At 35.0% G+C, this 10,833-nt stretch overlaps 2 pseudogenes; both read right to left on the bottom strand.

Moving 5' to 3' along the window:
• Positions 1-3,885: 3,885 nt before the first annotated feature.
• On the bottom strand, positions 3,886-5,174 carry LOC149258760 (putative E3 ubiquitin-protein ligase XBAT31 pseudogene; annotated as a pseudogene).
• A 1,453-nt stretch (positions 5,175-6,627) lies between these two features.
• On the bottom strand, positions 6,628-9,206 carry LOC149258759 (E3 ubiquitin-protein ligase XB3-like; annotated as a pseudogene).
• Between the last annotated feature and the right edge of the window lie 1,627 nt (positions 9,207-10,833).

The raw sequence follows: 10,833 nt of genomic DNA, 5'->3' as shown, positions 1-10,833 counted from the left end.
CATCATATTAGATGTGACACTGGTAGTGGAAAACCCCAAGAAGTGTGGGAAGAGAGAACTTGCATTTTCTGCGATAAGGGTGTGGTGGAGATGGAATGGCACTTTGTCATGGAGTGTGTAACATATAAGGATATCCACATTCAATATGAAAACAATCTAAATGTTGACAACATGCACCATCTATTTAGCAAAGATAAGATTAATCAGATTGCTAACCTTCTAGTCAAGACTCATAGCCGAAGATCCGACATCGAAAGGAATATGAAGATGAGTTAAGGTTGTTATTCTCTGGGTCCCTTAGGCTTCTCAGCGTCGTGGACATCATTAAAATCATTCATTCATTCAATCACTAGTATAAAGGACAAAGTCAGAAAACTTTTGGGATTGAATGATGGCCCAACAATTCCTGCAATGTTCTCAATTTGGGGTGGCTAGGTTGGACTAAAAACGACCCTATAATTCCTGCATCCTTCTTGATTTGGGGTGGCTAGGGTTGCGTTAAAAATGACCCCACAATTCCTGCATCCTTCTCGATTTGGGATGGCTAGGGTTAGACTAAAAATGACCCCACAATTCCTGCATCCTTCTCGATTTGGGATGGCTAGGGTTGGACTAAAAATGACCCCACAATTCCAGCATCCTTCTCGATTTGGTATGCTAGGATTGGACAAAAAAATGCTCTCTCCCAAGTAAGCTTTAAAATTGGTGCTTTTATGCACGTTTTTCCTTTCTTTAGCCATCAAATATTGGTTATTTCAAAATAAACATGTAATCCTTGTTTTGCTAATAATTTTAAAGAATGTCATAATGAGGTGTATAAAAAATGGAAAGTTTCAAATTTGTACACACACACACAGATATATATAATTTCATATATATATATATATATATATATATATATAAAATATATAATATATATATATATAAACACCTTCATCTTTGTCCTATGTAGAATTTGCATACAGATTTTGTGGGTGCTGGCCGCTCTTCATTATCATAAAGACTCTTAATGTAGATGAATCCAGAGAACAGAGAAAACAAGGACAAATGAGGACAAGCTCTCCATGATGATGATTTCAACAATGTAGAGGTTGGTGGAATCGAGGATGAATAAACTACAGTAATCAGAAGAAAATGCTGAGGAAAGTGATGAATAATACTTGGTATTTTTGGATTTGCTGATTCATTGCCACTTGCACACTATGGTCATTCAAAGCACAGAATTGATGAGAGACAAGTTGGACCTCGCATTTACTGTTAACTACCATCCAGGAGTAGTTCACTTTTGACATAGATATTTCCCAAATCTCTGTTTTGTGCGTGAGTATCGATCGCATGCCCTCATGTCAACACCCCGGCCATTTCAAGAAACAAAGCTTTGTTCGTGGACACTGTACACTTCGGAGCCGAGGCCATTGTCACCCCCCAATGACCAACTCCTATACAAATTGTGCCTATTCAGGGTCTCCACTGGTTTTTTCTCACATAAGTTTTTCATGAATTTCCCACACAATTTTAGTGTATTTGTCGGAAAATACTTTCCCACACAAAATTTCAGTGTATGTGTAGAAAAAATTCCCAACACAAATTAATCTTTGAAGGAGAAGTCTAACCATTTTACAACTTGGGCTTTCTTTGACCACCATTATTAGAGGAATTCTACTATATAAATTTTTTATAGAATTTTTTCATTTTGTTATATGATTTTTTGAATTAATCGGGGAAAGAAAGTTTAAATTTAATACAATTGATGTTTATATGATTTCATTCTATTATATTTGGATGTTTAATCTTTGACAAAAAGTCTAATTATTTGCTTGAGGGAAATGTTTTTTCTTGGGAAATTACGTTATAGATGCCATAATATTTAATGTTTTTTTATAGTCTTTTCTCACATATACAGACCATATCTATAATAGCATATTTGCATATGCTATATCTATATCTGATGTTTTTTATAGTCTTTTCTCACATATATAGACCATATCTATAATAGCATATTTGCATATGCGAAAAACAAGTGTATAAGTGAACGAATAACTTGTACCAATATGGAAAAATAAGAAAATTGGAGCTTAATATTTTGAATGTGTTATGCCATGAACTCACTCTTTGCAAAAGTTATTACATTTTGTAGCTTATTAATGATTATAAATTTTCACTTTTGGACTCAATGCAGCGAACAAAAATTCCAGACCAGACATGTTTGATGAGAATGTTGAATATGTGAAGATATTTTAGATATGTAGTTTGTCCTTGTTTTTTTTATTTTTATATATATTTTTATTTTGGCGATTACTTTTTATATATATCTATATATCCAAAATTTATTTTTTTTATATAATGATATTGAATGTATCTTTTAAACATTTATATAGTTCATACATATTAAATTTTATTGTCTAATTTAGTTCCAACAATATTTACAATCATTATTTTCATATAAAAACAATTGTAAATATAATTTACAGAAATTTGAATAAACTGATAAAAATAAATATTAAAAATCATGTAAAAAATACTTTAAAACCAGTGAAATTTAACCCTTGCTGCCAAGAATCTTTCCCACCGCCTAAAAAATACTTCATCATTTCATAAATCAATGTTGTTCATTAAAAATGAAAATACACTGGATTCCAATCCAGTAAAGATTATAAATATTTTAAAACTTATATCTATATATATATATATATATATATATATATATATATATATATATAATTATATATATATAATTTTAATATTATTAAAGTTTTAAAATTATGCTAAAGGAAAGTCAACAAATCTTTGTCAAACTGGTGGTCTTCATTACCCCTGCCACTTATGTTTCAATAGGTATTCTTACGGTATTTTTTTTCAAAGTTTTGCTATTTTGTCATTATATATATTATCCTTTATCATGGTTTTCTCACATTTTGACTTTATATATATATAAAATATCATGGTTTTCTCACATTGTCGTCAAAAATCTTATCCTTTTTTATGATTTTTTCAAAAATCTTATCTGTTGTTATGTTTTTTTTCAAAATTTAATCAAAGCTCTAGCTAGATTTATAAAGAAAAATAACTTAAAAACATATTATTAAATTTATAAAAATAAACTATTTTATTATAAACACCGTTTAATTGTTTTCTATTTAATTTTTTAATTTAAATTTAATAATATTTTTTTGGGGAGAATGTAGTTTATTGTTATTTAAATTATATATTTAAATAAAATGAATTTAATACTTAAAAAAAATGGGACACTCAAATTGTGCTAATTATACATTTCTAACTTGTAATTTCAATAAATACGTACTAGCAATTACCCTGATGTTGCAAAGGAAATGTCGTAAAGCGGTATAATAGGTATAGTAGTAAAGAAGAATGGAAACTGTGGACGAGGCCATGCATATAACTAGAGGATATGGCATTGGTGGTGGAAATCAAGAAATCTCCAATGTTGTTTATGTTTTTTATTGTACAAAAATTTACTATATGAAAATGCTGGAGGCAAATCTAGTACTAGACACATTAGGGTTATCATTGAAATATTGCATATTTCTTGTTTGAACTCTGGATCCTAAACAACTTCCCTTAGATTCAATTCATCTACCTTGGTAACAGCTACTAGACAACCCTTTTAGACATCAAGCATCGCTCAAGCTATAGAACCAAAACTTACTCGGCTCATGCGACAAACTCTGTCCATTTGCTCCATTTTCAATCAAACAAGATTTGATTCTTGAATGAATAAACGTAGCATTATAGGCTTCAAAATCCATTTTGGAAAGATTTATGTTTCATCCTGGCAGCAATATCTATAAGGATGGGAGTGCAAGGACTGGCTAGTAATGCCATAGCATAGATTGAAATTTCAACTGGTATATTTGGTGTCACAAATTAAGGCTTCTGTTTTGTCCAATCACAGTTGTCTAGAATTTTTCCACAATTTTTCTAGACCCTTTTCCAATTATCTTCCCAAAAGATCCCTTGGCTGAGATTCCTTTGAAACTATTGCTCCCCTCACTGAAACTCTTAGATTGTCTTTGGGAGGGACAACCACTAGTTGTGTTATGCTACTGCGACAGAAAGGGCAAGCTGGAGGAGGATAATATGTTGTGGTAAGATTAGGTTTATTGTGACAACATAGTGTTAGAGTGCAGAGGGCAAACATCTGATGCCCACAATCCTGAACCTCAATGGTACACAATTGATTAAAGCAAATGCAACAAACCTCATATTCACTAGCATCAGAAAAATTATCTTCAATGTCGTCTTCTTGATAAGTGGAAGAAGACACTGAAGAGGCAGCTCCAAACAAAATATTTTCTCCCTGGCTCGATTGGCCTCCATAAGGGCCTTTTCTAACAAGAGCTTAGCCTTTGGATTGAGTTGATTATGAATTTCCACGGTGTAGGCAAAACTAATGGTTTTGCGGAACTGAGATTAAGTAAGGCTGCACAAGAAGAGTGTTTGTACTTAAGAGCTACCGCATATGGGATGCGTCCAGACACATCTCGCTGAATGTAGTCAACACCCCAAGCCAACAATTCTCGCACAGAATCCAAGCAGCCTCCTTGAGCAGCAAGGTGCAGAGGCGTGATCCCTGGTCGTCCATGAGCTCCAATGGTTGCACAAACTAAAGCCCCATTTCTCAACAAAAACTTAACAACCCCTGCATGTTTCATTCGGGTCGCAAGGTGTAATGAAGTGGCTCCAACCCCATCTCTCACGTCTACAAACCAAGAAAATCCCCAAGAGTCTGCAACGGGAGTAGACTGGGTAGTTGAGAGAATGGCTTCCAAGCAATTAGTGTGCCCATAGTTTGCAGCATAGTGCAAGCAAGTTCTCCAATGCAATGAGTCAAATAGCAGTATGTTTGCACCAGCTTGCAGTAGCCTCTCAATGCAGGAAACCTTCCCATACATGGTGACCATCATCAGAGGAGTCTGTTTGTTGCGACTTAGGGCATCAAGATGCAAATTCCGGTCCAACAGATATGACAGGACATCAATCTGGTCATTTGCAGTAGTAATATGCAATGGAGACATATTTTCATAGACTGTGGTCTCTGAGATCAAATGGGGCTCTCGCTCAAGAGTAGCCTCCTCCCTTTGCAAATCCCCTTGTTAGACAGCATAGAAGAAGGCATGTTCATTGGAGACACTGCAGCTCAGAGCCTGACCCATTTATTACCAAATCTTTCCCGTTGAATCCCCAATGCCCTGAGCCCCTTATCAACACCTCTCAAGCATTTGAATCCTGAAAAATCTAACTTGGGACTCTTGAAACCAATCGTGTAATCAATCAATCAATCAGTGAATCCCATCTTTGTTGCATCAGCAAAAGATAGATCCACTGAAAGAACAAATACCCAACTACAACAGGTTTCTAAACATGCATAAAAAATGATACTATCTATCTGCCAAGTTCCATGTGCAAATAGTTTGACATCCACTTACGACTAGAAAGAAATCCAAAGTAGTATGGATTATTTTAAGTTCAAAGGTCTCATGAGCTACTATACTACAAATTCCATTATTCTTTTGTCAAAATGCAAACCTTTATAAACGATGTAACCAGTGAAAATACTAACTAGTTAAAAACAGAAAATTGAAAATTAGCGTGCACATGATGTAGAATACCAGCTCCTATGTAGAATGAATTTAGGTAAATTTTCACCAAGAAATCATGCCACAAAATTAATTACTGTGGAGAATTCAATGAGGATCAAAGAATTAAAGGGAGCTTTGGCTCTATTTCATTTCCCAGGTCCTAATGCAACTTCAGAACTAAATTGGAAAACGAGAGTAAAAATAGCTTTAGATGCAACACAAGGTAGTTTTTTCATGTCCTCTTTTCTGTGATGTACTTTATAAAAATTTAAACGTCGATAGATGTCTACTCTATGCTTCAAAAGGAAAACGACATATTTTTCATGCAATTTCTTATGTAGATTTCTACTTTTATCTCTTAAAGGGAATTATTGCATAACAATATCTCCATTTTTATTCAAAGGATTGGAATACATGCACACAGATTGTACCCCGAAGATTATTCATGAGGATGTGAAAACAACGAACATTCTTTTAGACAACTATTTAAAAGGAAACCTTGGTGACTTTGGTCTTTCAAAGGTATGGATTAATGAGGAGGATGGGGAGCCTTCTCATGTTACCACTATAGTGAAAGGAACTGCAGGATACCTTGATCTAGAGTATATCATACACATAACTTGTACCCTCTTTACAATAATAGTGATGGTGAAGGAATTGTATTTGTTGTAGAATCTGACTTTTTCATTTTTCTTGCCATTCTTAGCTCATATTTTCTTTCAGTTTTGTTTAACAGGTATTTTAGCACTCAAAGGTTGACCGAGAAGAGTGATGTGTATATTTTTGGAGTAGTTTTGTTAGAGATCATGTGTAGTATTACTTCCATCTAAGAAACATCACTGTGGGTCATACAGATAAAATAAGGGTTTTCATATGATGTTAGAGTTGGATCTGTCTCTGCAAAGGACAAAAGTGGGAGTTGGATCTTCATACTCGTAGCAATATTTATAAGTATGGGAGTGCAAGGACTGGCTAGTAATGCCATATCATAGGTTGAAATTTCAACTGGTATATTTGGCATCACAAATCAAGGTTTTTGTTCCATCCAATCACTGTTGTCCGCAATTTTTCTAGACCGTTTTCCACTTATATTCCAAAAAGATCCCTTGGTTGATATTCCTTTGAAACTGCTGCTCCCCTCACTAAAACTCTTAGATTGTCTTGGCTTGTTGGTCTTTGAAGAATCATTGTTCGTGCAACTCTCTTTGGGAGGGACAAGCACTAGTTGTGCTATGCTACTGCGACAGAAAGGGAAAGCTAGAGGAGGAGAATATGTTGTGGTAGGATTAGGTTTATTGTGACAACACAGTGCTAGAGTGTAGAGGGCACACATTTGATGCCCACAGTCCTAAACTTCAATGGTACACAATTGATCAAAGCAAATGCAACAAACCTATTCACTAGCCTGCATATTGGCACAAACAAAGACAACCAATCAGTTGCAATGATAGTCACTTGACATTTGAAGAAAATAGATAACTGATACAACTTCTTAGTCTGATATGTGTCTTAATTCTACCAAGTTCCAACCAAACAATAGACATTTGAGATTAGAAGCAAGAACGCACATCATAAATATTATCTTCAATGTTATCTTCTTGATCAGTGGAAAAAGACACTGAAGAGGCAACTCCAAATATAATGTTTTTCTCCCTTGCTCGATTGGCCTCCATAAGGGCCTTTTCCAACAAGATCTTAGCCTCTGGATTGAGTTGACTTATGAATTTCCACAGTGTAGGCCAAACCAATGGTTCTACAGAACTGGGATTCAGTAAGGCTGCATAGGCAGAGTATTTGTACTTAAGGGCTACCGCATATGGGATGCGTCTGCCAAGTAAAACACATTAATCAATAGTCTACGGAAATCTCTTGGTAAATTCTCTCTTTTTATCTCCTATTACAGTAGTCCTATATGTAACAAACTAAACATATAATAAAGTTTCAGTAAATAGGAGGAATGAAGTTATGCCCTCAAAGAGAGTTAAGGGAGTTCTCACCCAGATGCATCTCGCTGAATGCGGTCAGCACCCCAAGCCAACAATTCTCACACAGAATCCAATCAGCCTCCTCGAGCAGTAAGGTGCAGAGGCTTGCTTCCTAGTCATCTGTAAGGGAAAAAACATACAAACAAGGGCGGGTTTGATTAAATACTGAGGCGGAAGGCACCTTGCCTATTCAGTCACAAACAACAAAAATACAAAGTTTCCTTTCAAGTTCAGATAGAGCACATGCTGTTCAAGAAAGAAAGATCCATTTGACACAAATTTTCAGGAAAAAAACACAATTTTCACGAAAGAGGCACACATATTATTAAAATGAAGAGAAATATTTCAGATGTGACAACTATGGTTTCAATGATACAAAGAAACTAATTACAAAATTGGGTGTCTCTATCTCTTACCCATGAGCTCCAGTGGTTGCGCAAACTAAAGCCCCATTTCTCAATAGCAATTGAACAACCCCTGCATGTTTCATTCGGGCCACAAGGTATAATGAAGTGGCTCCAACCCCATCTCTCGCATTTACAAACCGGGAAAATCCCCAAGAGTCTGCAATGAGAGTAGACTCAACGGTCAACACCTAAGCCAACAATTCTCGCACAGAATCCAAGCAGCCTCCTCAAGTAACAAGGTACAGAGGCATGCTCCCTGGTCATCTGTAAGGGAAAAAAACATAGAAACAAGGGCGGGTTTGATTAAATCTTGAGGTGGAAGGCACCTTGTCTATTCAGTCACAAACAACAAAAATACAAAGTTGACAATATTTCCTTTCAAGTTTTGATAGAGCACATGTTGTTCAGGAAAGAAAGATCCATTTGGCACAAATTTTCAAGAAAAAAACCTAATTTTCATGAAAGAGGCAAACATGTTATTAAAATGAAGAGAAATATTTCAGATGTGAGAAATATGGTTTCGATGATACAAAGAAACAAATTACGAAACTGTGTGTCTCTATCTCTTACCCATGAGCTCCAGTTGTTGTGCACATTAAAGCCCCATTTCTCAACAGCGATTGAACAACTCCTGCATGTTTCATTCGGTTCGCAAGGTGTAATGAAGTGGCTCCAACCCCATATCTCGCATTTACAAACCGGGAAATCCCCAAAAGTTTGCAACGGGAGTAGACTATGCAGCTGAGAGAATGGCTTCAAAGCAATTAGTGTGCCCATAATTTGCAACATAGTGCAAGCAAGTTCTCCAATGCAACGAGTCAAACAACAGTATATTTGCACCAGCTTGCAGAAGCCTCTCAATGTAGGAAATATTCCCATACACAGCGACCATCATGAGAGGAGTCTGTTTGTTGTTACTCAGGGCATTAGGATGCAACAATTCTCACACAGAATCCAAGTAGCCTCTTCGAGCAGCAAGGTGTAGAGGCATGATCCCTGGTCATCTGTAAGGGAAAAAAAATACAAACAAGGGTGAGTTTGTTTAAACCTTGAGGTGGTGTGAACCTTTCCTATTCAATCAAAAACAACAAAAATACAAAGTTGACATAATTTCCTTTCAAGAGAGCAGCCTCCGCCCTTTGCAAATCCCCTTGTTGGATGACAGAGAAGAAGGCATGTTCATTAGAGACACTATAGCTAAGAGTCTGACCCATTTATTACCGAATCTTGCCAGTTGAATCCCCAATGCCCTGAGCCCCTTATCAACACCTCTAAGGCATTTGAATCTTGAAAAATCTAACTCAGGAGTCTCAAATAACTTACCAGACAACCTTGAGAAAAGTTTCACCTTGCTTATAGAATCTCGGTCCATGGAATACCATGGTGAAGGTGTAGAATATCGATCCGTGGAATACCATGGTGGAGGTGTCGAATGAGACATTTTCTGCACACCAAACCCTCTTAGGCCGCGATAAGTAAAATAAAAAGATTAAGTTTCTATTGTTATTGTTTCAGTTATAACCAATTTTTTGATTAACAATGGCAAACATTTTAATTGTCTAACATCAGATCAGACAAATCATAGTAAGATAGGTAAGACAAGAGGGGAGTTGATTTCAGAGGGGAATGCCTTACGGCATAACTAGAGTTTGAGAAAAATTATCTAAAAATATACTAAAAAATAGTAGAAACTTAAAACTATATTATTCCAAAATTATCATATTTAAATAAATTCCCGTTCATCTTATAAGGTCCAACAATGATGTGTGTTTCTATGACTATGATGTAAGCTTATTATAACATCATTGAGCACCAAGATTTTTTATCATCATTATAAATCTAGAAACAAATTAATAAATGTCATATAATCTTGACTCTAGATTTGAAAGCATTTAATTTCAATTTTTTGTTAAGATAAATTAAAAAAGATGGATATAAATACAACATGTAATTAGCTATATGAAATGATCATCACCATAAATATTGCAAGCTAAAATAAAAATAAAAAATTAAAGATAGTTAGCAAGTGGAGTTATATTCTATTCCATTTAATTTACTATTTTTATTTTGGGTGTACTAAATAAAAGAACACATATTATTACACGCAGATATTTGGACTCTCGAATCCTTATTTAATAGTTGTCCATTTATTATTAATGTTTGCAATATCTGGTTTTGTTGTCGAGGATTTTGGAAGTCATACCCGTAAATTTTAATGTGTAAAAACTTGATATCTATGTTAAGGGTCAAACTTGTAGTGCTTATGGTTGCAAGAAACACTTAAAAAAGTTCAAATATGAGCATTCAAAGAAGTTCACTATGTTGGATCAAGAAAATAATAATAATTTAGTGTTAGTTCATTAGAATCTTCCATATTTGGAACCATAATTAGAGGCAATGGAGATGTTGAAGAAATTGGGTTAGTTGAGGTCAATCCAACATCTCATTGGATCATTGAGTGTAACAACCCTGGTGAAAATTCCATGTAATAATAAAAGAAAAATAATAACAACGGTTATGGGACACTTATTCCAAGCTGAATGTTGGACAAAACAACCCTAGTGTGGGTGTTCATTTGGTTTATTATGGCTAAGGAAATTGGAAAAGGAAATTGAAAAGGCTTTGGAAATGCATGAGGCATTAATTATCATTTTATTTATGAAAATAATGGAAATTAGTAGAAAAAGAAAGAGAAAGGTCACAGGTTGCCTGTGAGGAGGAAAATGAAGGAAAATAATGGAAATGAAGAAAATAAAGGCCTCATTAATAAAAAGGTTTCTGAGGATCAGTTGGTACCTTTTGTTAGTTCAGTTTTGGAGCTCTCTCTTTATTCTTTGTCTC

The sequence above is a fragment of the Pinus tabuliformis genome, chromosome 6, assembly GCF_031772625.1.
Source record: "Pinus tabuliformis cultivar Carrire ecotype Pingquan chromosome 6, CPIR1, whole genome shotgun sequence".
NCBI classification, from domain to species: domain Eukaryota; kingdom Viridiplantae; phylum Streptophyta; class Pinopsida; order Pinales; family Pinaceae; genus Pinus; species Pinus tabuliformis.
This window is presented reverse-complemented; position numbering and strand designations above follow the sequence as displayed.